General features: G+C 41.0%; 1 protein-coding gene and 1 pseudogene across 2 annotated transcripts in view; both read right to left on the bottom strand.

Annotated features, from left to right (window-relative positions):
- The window catches only part of DAPK1 (death-associated protein kinase 1), a 214,635-nt gene that overhangs the window by 80,732 nt on the left and 123,783 nt on the right, over nt 1-10,120 (bottom strand). The window lies entirely within an intron of this gene.
- LOC105853261 lies at nt 3,055-5,222 on the bottom strand (annotated as a pseudogene).

The following is a 10,120-nucleotide window of genomic DNA, read 5'->3' as shown; positions in this document are numbered from 1 at the left end:
AAAAGTCCAGGATCAGATGGATTTACAAATGAATTTTACCAAATATCCAGAAAAGAACTAGTGCCTATTCTACACAGACTCATCCAAAAATTGAAAAAGAAGGAAAACTACCACAAATATTCTACGAAGCCAAGATCACACTAATACCAAAACCTAAGAAAGAAAACACACAAAAAGGAAAACTTCAGATCAATCTCTCTAATGAACAGTGCAAAAATCCTCAACAAAATCTTAGCTAACAGAATCCAACAATGCTTTAAAAGAATAATACACCACAACCAAGTGGGCTTTATCAAAGGAGCACATGGATGATTCAACATCAGAAAATCAATTAATGTAATCCATCACATTAACCGACAGAAGAATAAAAAACACACAATCATATCTATAGAGGCGGACAAGGCTTTCAACAAAGTTCAGCACCCATTTAGTTTAAGGTCCTTGAAATCCCCGGAATAGAAGGAACATACCTCAACATGATAAAAGCCATTTATGATAAACCCACAGCCAATATTATCCTCAACAGAGAAAATATTATCCTTTCCTTGAGATCAGGAACAAGACAAGGGTGTCCACTATCGCCACTGCTCTTCAACATAACATTGGACATTTTAGCCAGAGCAATAAGACAGGAAAAAGGCATACAGGGAATCCAAATAGGGAAAGAACCCTAAAAACTCCACAGAGGAACTAATCAAAACCATCAACCAGTTTAACAAGGTAGCAGGATATAAAATCAAAACAGGCCTAACACTCAAACGGGTAAAGTCATCTTTCATTTTATCCAGGGAGGTTATGCCAAAAAAGCAGGGTAAGTGTATCAGTATTCCAGGCCAAGATTGGCCTTCCCTGCTCTCAGCCATATGCTGAGCATACAGTGGGGCCTTAACAGTTGCTGTCATGCTAACAAAGGAGTGAGCTTACACAGAGGCTGGTGTCAGACACAGGGATTTCCGGAGATGAATGAGCATTCCTGAGGCCAAAAATCCAGGAGAAGGGTGGTTTTTCATACATGAAATAGCTAACTTAGGTCTGTGGTCACAGAGGGATCTAGACTTGCTTGAGAGTAGCCAGGGAGCAAAGGAAGGAAGTGCCCTGGGTAGGGTGTGTTGGAAACCCCAGCCAACACCACCATCTTGTCTCCCTTGCTCCCTCCTGTTAATACTTACTAACATGTTTCTGTTCAAGTTTAAATTGGACAGAATTTCCTGTGCAACAGGAAGTAAGGACAAAAGCCTTTCTTGTTTAGGCAAAGTGTCAAGAGGATGCTGCAGCCACCATGGAGGTAACAGAGGTAAGTTAAGAGGTAACAGAGGTAAGTTAAGAGATGTTCAACCTCATCGGCCAAAGAAGACACCAAACCCAGGCATAACTTCCCAAGTGGCACCTGCACTGCCATCTTGCTAGATTTGATCTTTCCCAGGCACATTCCTTGTAGAAGACATTTGGGGAATATGAAATTTTCATTTGGTCTCTTAAAAATTTAAGACATGGGACTATATTGATGGCGCATGGGTGAACTGATAGTGGCATACATTGTACAAAAATGAAGAATGTTGCAAAAAATATATTTTAAAAATGACATATAAATACATTATCCTTAAAAGATTAAAACATCCACATAAAACATCCTCCTGACCATCTTTCTCCTTCCATCCTGACCCCCCCCCTTTTTCCTCCCCCAAAGCAGACACTGTGATGACTGTGCTGCACAGCCCTCTGTAACTGTCTGTGCTGTGCACAGCACTATTTAACAACATAATGTGGGACCTTACTCTCCATTCTGCAATGTACTATGTCCCCTCAGCAAAGCCTACTGGCTAGGGCTCTTGAATCCTTCCTCCACTGCTGCCTAATGTCCTCGGGATGTCTGGTCAGAGTTTGCCTGGCCATTCCCTATCAAATGGGCGTTTTGTTTTCCCCTTTTTTGCTATCAGAAACTACAAGGCAATGGTTTTTGTGTGTGTGTGTATCTGTCTCCTCTGAAGATGTGAGGTTTTCCTAACCTGAGTTGGAATTCCTGGGTCATACCTCATGTTTGCTTTTAGTATCAGCTTCCACTCCTTCAGCAGTAGTTGATGACTTGCTGTGGCTTCATGGCTTCAATGTATTATTATTCTGAGCCAATCCGATGCTCAAAATATGTCAACCATCCTCTTACCCTACATTTTCCTGCTTAGTAGCAAGATCAGTATTTTGTGTGTTTTTTTTTTTCCACATTGAATGACAAATCTTTCATGTTTATTGGCCTCTGTTTTTGAATAGATGTCAGCTATTCATACCTATAACTCATTTTACTATTAGATTTATTGATTTTCATTTTAACTGATTGCCTAGCCCTTATCCTAACCCTAATTGGTGGGCCTTACACATTTGACAGTAAACCATGCTCCCTTTTAAATATGAACACACACTCACATACATACACTGACACTTCAATGTTCTGTTTATAATACCTACCCTGAGAACCCAGCTGCCATGATGTTGTGGGAAAGCCCAAACTACATGGTGAGAGCCTTCTGTGGGTAAAGCCTGTCCCCTGACTACACTTCTGGTTAGTGCGCTTCCCCAAAAAGGGGTCCTCTAGCCAGGCAGTCAACTGGTTGATGCTACAGCAAGTGGAAGGAGCTGCTCCGTGAGACTGAATCTTATATTCATGATTAAACAAAGGACTAGCAAATGTTTTTCTTTTAAAACTTTGTCTAAACGGGTCTCAGAATTCTCAGACAGGTCAAATTTCCATTAAAAATTATTGGTATTATTTAAAAATAATAACTTAAAACTGTCACACAAAAGCAACCAAACATGCCGCAGAACAACATCCTTTCCTCCTGAAGGTTTAAGATGCATTACCATCAATAACCATTGTTTTACTTTTTTAAAGCTCAAGTGGTTAGTTGATGCTCTTCCACCACTGATTGACTATGGTGGCAGGTACTATGACTATGGGGTAACATTCACTTTAAATTTCTGGGCAGACTTGGTGACCTTACCAGCTCCAGCAGCCTCCTTGTCCACTACTTTGGCAGCATCCACACAACTGTCTGTGTCATGTTATGAGCAGCGACGCGGCCCACAGGAAGACAGAGGGGAGCTCTCAGCACATGTGGGCTCACCAGGAACGACAGTAACTACAGTGGCATCACCAAATTTTGAGAATTTGGGCCATCTTCCAGCTTTTTCCCAGAATGATGATCAATCTTCTTCAGCTAAGCAAATTTGCAAGCACTGTAGCTGGAGGACAACGTAGCACAGGTGCACAGCCAGCGCTTATTTAGCCAGGATGGTGCAGAATAATCACCTGAGCTACAAAGCCAGCTGCTTCTATAGTGGGGCATTTTTGCTGTCACCAGTCACATTGGTGAACAACACTGATGACATGAAGCCCACACTGTCTTCAGGAAGAGCTTCCCTCAAAGCTTTCTGGTGCATTTCTACAGATTATTTTTAAGAATTATTTTTTATTGATTTATGCATATAAGAACTGAGTATAAGCCAGAGGTACAGGGGGGTGAGAGTATTCACCAGAAATAGAAAGGGGGGCAGAAAATGCAGATTTACTGAAATGCACTGCAAAGTGGAGTAGCAAGTGAGACCTGAGATGTCTGCTGTGCTTTGTGGATTAGCTCCTGGTGAGGGATGGAACTTGTGCTGGTGTGGCTGGTGACAGTTTAACAGTGCTGAGACTTAACCTCTTGTAACACCAGGAAGACACGTTTCCACCGATTTTTACCAGAATTGTAACACTGACTGGAGCAAAGGTGACCACCATTTCAGGTTTGGGAATCCCAGTCTCAGTTCAGCCCACAGTCCCTACCCCATCAATTTTGTAGATGCCCTGGAGGGGCAGGCCCAGGAGCTCGTTGGAGGAGTTGGTGGTAGGATGCAATCCAGAGCTTCTAGCAGCAGGTTCCACTGGCAATGTTATCTTTACAGGTGACTTTCCATCCCTTGAACCAAGGCATATTAGCACCTGGCTCCAGTATGTTGTCAACATTCCAACCAGAAACTGGCACAAATGCTGCTGGGACTGTAGCCAATTTTCTTAATGTAGGTACTGACTTCCTTAACGATTTCCTCATATCTCTTCTGGCTGTAGGGTGGCTCAGTGGAATCCATTTTATTAGTACCAACAATTACTTGTTTTACACCCATTGTGTAAACCAGAAAGCCCAAGAGTGGCCCCTCACTCTTGGAGACACCGGCTTTAGATGTGACACCAGCAGTCACAATGAGGGCAGCACAGTTAGACTAAGATGTGCCTGTAACATGTTCCCGAAAAAAGTCTGTCATCAGTGATGGCCACGTGATGCTAGCTGGTCTGCAATTTCCACAGAGAGACATTGATAGTGACATCATGCCCAATTCAGCTTTATGTTTATTCAAGACCCAAGCATACTTGAAGGAGCCCTTCCCTATCTAGAGCCTCCTTCCCAAATTTTTCAATGGTTCTCTTGTGGAGCCCACATTTATGGATGAGATGCCCAGCAGAGGTGGACTTGTTGGAATCGACATGTCCATTATCAATGAGCTGATATCAATCTTTTCCTTTCTTGTTTTGGTTCAGTTTAGCTGTGGCTTCCACAACACCAATGTTCTGGCAGCAAACCTATTCTGAGGATTGTTGCCCTTTTAACTGACAACTTGACAACTTGGAGTGGCCTGTTAGGTGGCAAAAGAACCCAGAGTGGGACCTGAGAAGACTATGTGCTTGGGCTTATTTGAGGATGAAATTACATTTTATATATATATATGTGTGTGTGTGTGTGTGTGTGTGTGTGTGTGTGTGTACATACACACACACACACACACACACACACATATATAGTGCTTAGCCTACAGCCTAACACACATAGCCTAGCTTCAATGCCTTGCACGTAAAATGTCCCCAAGGAATGGTCATTACAATTAAGAAAAATATATAATTACTTGAATTCCCTTCCAGGGACAAGAAAAATGTTTTAACTTCAATTTTAGTGTTTTTTTCTCCTCAGGCCACATTTCTTTTTCTTTTTCTTTTTTTAAAGATTTATTTATTATTACAAAACTGGAGTGCAGGTGAGAGGTGTGGGGGGTGAGAAGTTTCACCAGAGACAGAGTGGGGAGTAGAACAGGCAGATCTACTGAAATACACTGCTGAGGGGAGCAGCAGGCCGATCAGGAGAGGTCTGCTGTGCCATGTGGATCAGCTCCCTAGCCAGGGTATGAACTTGTACTGCCATGGCTTCAGAGAGATTCATAGTGCTGTGCTATAGCCTGATGTGCCAAAAGGGAGAGCTGACAGAACACATTTTTCTAAAGAAGCTGATTTATTTTTGGTAGCTTCATCACTAAGTAAGATGAAATGAAAAACAAATATTGAGTATGGCAAATAGTAGCTCCCTTCCCTTTCAAAAATCCTTCCTTTTTGGTACCAGAAACTTTGACAAAAGCACTAACTTATCTCAGCCTTCCCTGCCCAACCCAACCTCCAATCAAGTAACCATTCGAAACTGGGCAGCTTTTCCTAATCTTCAAATTCTCCAAGTATTAACCATTTTATTTCAATTCCTTTGCATATATATGGACATGAGCCTCCATGATTCAAGGGATTCAAAATCTGACATGGTTTTGAATAAAGTAGGGCTGCTTGATATGCTTTTTGAACATATGCTTCATGCATGTGGGACTGAGCCTGTTAGTGATAAAAAGAAACTTCCAAACTTGTAAAAAGATCTATGTCCAGAAGGAGCTGGAATCCTCAAAAAGTTCCTTGCCAAAAAAGCCTGATCTTCTGTTGTCACAGAGGACTAAACTGCAAAGATGCATTCAATTAATCTGTTGACAAAGGAAGATTTCAAAGAAATCACTTTCTTTCATAAATTAAAGAGCATTCATTATCCAAAATGGAACTAGAATGCTGGGTTGGTAAATAGAAAACTAATCATGGTTTATCAAAACCAGCAGGCACACCACGATGGGATCAGACCATGTAGCTCAGCTGTCAAGAACGTGGCCACAGTTGTGACAACACATAATCAGTGATTGCACTCTAGTCTGGAGTGGCCCTCTGATGTGACTATCCAACAACTCTACTTAAATGACAGGATGCCCGAATTCAAGGTCAAGCCATGGAGTAATAACTGGCCGAGGCAGATTTTTCAAACAGGAGACTGTAGTTCTCAGATCCATATTGCACTAAAAAAAAAAAAAAGAAGCCTGATGTGGTATATAATGGTATATATACTTATAAAACCAGAACAAGCATTTGTATCTCTCTTCCATTGAACAGATAAAAATGACTGAAACTCTTCAAAACATGATACAGGTCTAGAGACATGGTCTGTCAGATTTAGCTCTCTGGAAAAGAAGACAACTTTGGTGGTTGTTTCCTGAGTGATTAAGGGCTGCTGCTCAGAAGTAGACTGACATATCCCGCCTTCAAGATGGCTTATGTAGGTGGTCATCACCCCTACAATAGATTAAGGTGAGCCACAGCCCTCCCACCCCTATCTCTCAGCACTTTTCTGATTTTCTACTGGCATTTTTGTTTCTACACTAGATGAAGAGAGAACATGAGAATAAAGGATGAATGGAGGAGGAACCCAATAGATAAGATCACCTTAAAGTTTCCAGCAACAGAGAGTGAAGGAATTCATCAGCAAAACAAGAGAAAAGTAAGAATAAAACCCTTTGTAGAATAATGGATTGATGTGCTGGCCAAATAATCCCAGGACACCAGCTCCCTGGAGAGAGATAATAATGTGTAAGAGCTCTGTATGGACATTGCAGAAACTTGAATTTCCCAGTTAGAATCACATGAACTCCCACCCAGACCTCAGTTCTAATGGAGAAAAGAAGGGTATGTTCAAGAATCAATAGTTTCTACCTCAGGTGAAATTATAGGAAAATTCCTACTTGCTTATTCAGAGAAACCAGAGATGAGTATGCTAGAAAGGGAACCCAGAGTCAGAGCTACCCACTGAGAATGAAGGGTGGATTGAAGATCTGGTTGGACCTTGACCACAGTCACTTTTGGCATGAGTAACCTCACCTGTTTTTCCCAGTGCTCCAAATAAATGGTCAAGTGCAATGTGTACTGATATGTTGTGACAAAAAGGATGAAGAGTATTGCTATGGTCAACAAGGTGGGAGAATGTAGGTGGCCAGAGAAAGGAAGAGAAAAAACTAAGTTCCATTTTCCAACTGGCCCATGCAGACTTCATAAACTGAAGAAAAGTACTTGTGCAAGGAAAAATAAAGAGATTGAATAGCAAAACTGACTAGAGCACACGCCAAACCTTTTTACTTTAATGTCTTCAGTCTGAGGTTTAGAGGCCCACAGAAATAACCTGGCCAATCAAAAATGGGGCAAACAGAGAAGCTGGATAACCAGACATTTCTTCAACACAGGTCATTTTATTAGTGATAGAACAAAAGACCAGTGGGACGTTAACTAAGCAGGGAGAATTATAGGTGGAACTTTATTCCAGAATCAATCTGTCTCATCTAGCTGAAAACAAGGGAAAGCTATCAACTGGGGAAGCACTGGAATCCATTTTTCTGCATCCTTGAGTGGGTTAATTCTCTCTGACAGTCCATCTCAAAGGCACTTATGAAAGATGTAGGTTGTGTGATCAACATGAAAACTCCAAAATCCCTGGTCAGAGATCACTAGACTATCAGATATGGGACACCAGCCAGCTGAAGAATAGCATTGCTCATTCCCTCGGGATCCTTGAGATGGGAAAGCTGTGATTTAAAGTGGGTGTAAAACAGAGTGGTCTGTACTTGCATTTGGAGATAATCTAGAAGGGGAGAAAGGGTGGGAGGAGAAAGCTGGGAAAGGAGTAAGAGCTGACACTAAGTCCTGTCAAATCACTTCTGACTTCCCATCTCTCCCTGTGGGCTCAACAAAATTTGGTTACTATCAAAAGACAGAGAATTGAATAGAGTGTAAGGAGGCGCATGGAGCTGTGCACCTCCTACTGATCATCGAGCTAACGGGAGAGAGAAGTAGTAGCATGAATCTTTGCTCTGTGGAAAGGAGTTTGAAAGCAGATTCAGCTCCCACCAGAAATCTCTACCAAAAAATGCACTTTTTTTGTCATAATATGGCCCTGTCAGCAGGTCATATCTGATGTACTACTTCTGATTTTGTTTCTTCTTTTCATCCCTATTATAGAAAGATCCCTCATTACTGTCCATTAGACTCTCACAGCTCGTCTCTTTAGCTGAAATTTACTTCAACCACCTTTATTGAGCACTGATAGCATTCTGGTATTCACACCTTCTTCTAGAGGCTTGAGAAAGACAAAAAGGTAAAATATTATTGGCACAACTCCTGGAAAGCTCACAATCCATTACAAGATAAAATCACATAAGCATTGATAATAGAGTATGGTAAGTGGCTTAATCAACAGACTTCCAAAAGGCGATGAAAACACACATGAGAATAAAATCTAACTGAGGTAGGTCAGGAAGATCAAGTAGAAGGTGGTGTGTGAGACTTGATACGTGATTAGGAGTTCTCCAAGTAGACAAACATAGTAGGTCAGGCAGAGGATGCAGCATGATCATCTGGTGAATACTGGGTTGAGCATCAAGAACAGAGGCGAAATAAGTAAAGGATAAGGAAGAGGATATAAGATAGGAATTAGACATGAATTCAAAGATCGTGCATCATTCTCTGGATCATAGGCCTTCTTTATTATGTGAGCAGGAAGGAGTGATCAGAGATTCTTTTAAAGCTTACTGAGATCCACTTTTTTAAAGTATACAATTCATTGGTGTTCTATGTATTCACAGACTTGTGTTAACTATTGTAACAATCTAAGTAGAGGATATCTGAATCATTGCCAAAAGAAACACTGTGCCCCCAATAGTCACTCTGCTTTTCCCTACCATCACTACCTCCCTGCCAAGACAATCTTTCTGCCTTTTCAGATTTGACTATTCTAAAAAATTCATATGTGTCAAATAACATTTGTGCTCTTTGAGGCTGGCTTCTTAGCATGATGTTTTCAAGGTCCACCCATGTTGTAGGACATATCAACATCTCATTCTTTTTTATCGCCAAGTAACGTCCACTGTATGGATAAATTACAATTTATTTGCCCTTCACTAGTTGATGGCCACGTGAGCTGTTTCTAATTTTTGATTGCGAACAATACTGCCATAAACTTCAAGTTATATTATGGTGTGAAAATAAATTTCCTTTGGATATAGTCTGAGGCACAAAAAGGCCTCAGTGAGGCATGGTCACTCTACATGGAACCACTGCCAAAGTATTTTCCACAGTAGCTGAAGTATTTTATATTCTCACCAGCAAAACTAGATGATGTTAGACTCACTATGTGCAATGTAATGCTTTGGAGAAATGTTTCTATTTTTCTAAAATGCTTACAACACTATATACTGTCTGACTTGTTGGTTTATGGTGATCCTAGCAGATAGTAACAGAGAGGAAGTGGTATCTCATTGTGTTTTTGATTGATAAGGTTATGCGATGATTAATGATATACTAAATATATTTTCATATGCTTATTCACCAGAGGTTTCTAAGAAAGAGAAGTAACTGTTCTATACTAAGCTTGGGGTTGAGTTAAATCAGAGAGAAACTAGAGGCTGTTTTAAAACCTCAACAAAGAATTAATGAGACCCTTGGGTGGGGAGAAAATATAGGATAATAATAAGGAGTGCTTCAGGAGCTCTTTGAGAGGCAGAACCTGTAAATTTTATGAATAATGTGTGGCAAAATGGGGAGTAAGGGTAGGAGGGAGAAGCAAGGATGGATGGTGTCAAGATTTCCTGCCTGGGCAAACAGGAAGATGGTGATTCTAAGAACCAAACTAAAGAAGCAGAGGAGAAAGATAGGCTGGGAGGGGAGACTATGGTTCAGCTTTGGACATGTTAAGTTTGAGGATCCTGGGGGAAAACCATTTGAGGGAGATAATGAATAGGCAACGAAGAATCAACCATGGGGCACTTGAGCGACACAGAGATAAAACTTTAGCATATTTGGAGGTGAATGCTGAACACATGGGTTGCACATACATCAAGAAATTTTGTAAATCAGGAAGTTTTGGTGATAGTTCCTTCAGTGGCAAGAACAGGGATGAGGTAGATTTATTATCATTAT

The sequence above is a fragment of the Condylura cristata genome, unplaced genomic scaffold, assembly GCF_000260355.1.
Source record: "Condylura cristata isolate star-nosed mole 26May11 unplaced genomic scaffold, ConCri1.0 scaffold00006, whole genome shotgun sequence".
NCBI lineage: Eukaryota > Metazoa > Chordata > Mammalia > Eulipotyphla > Talpidae > Condylura > Condylura cristata.
The sequence above is the reverse complement of the archived record's forward strand: the minus strand, read 5'-3'. Positions and strand labels throughout refer to the sequence as shown.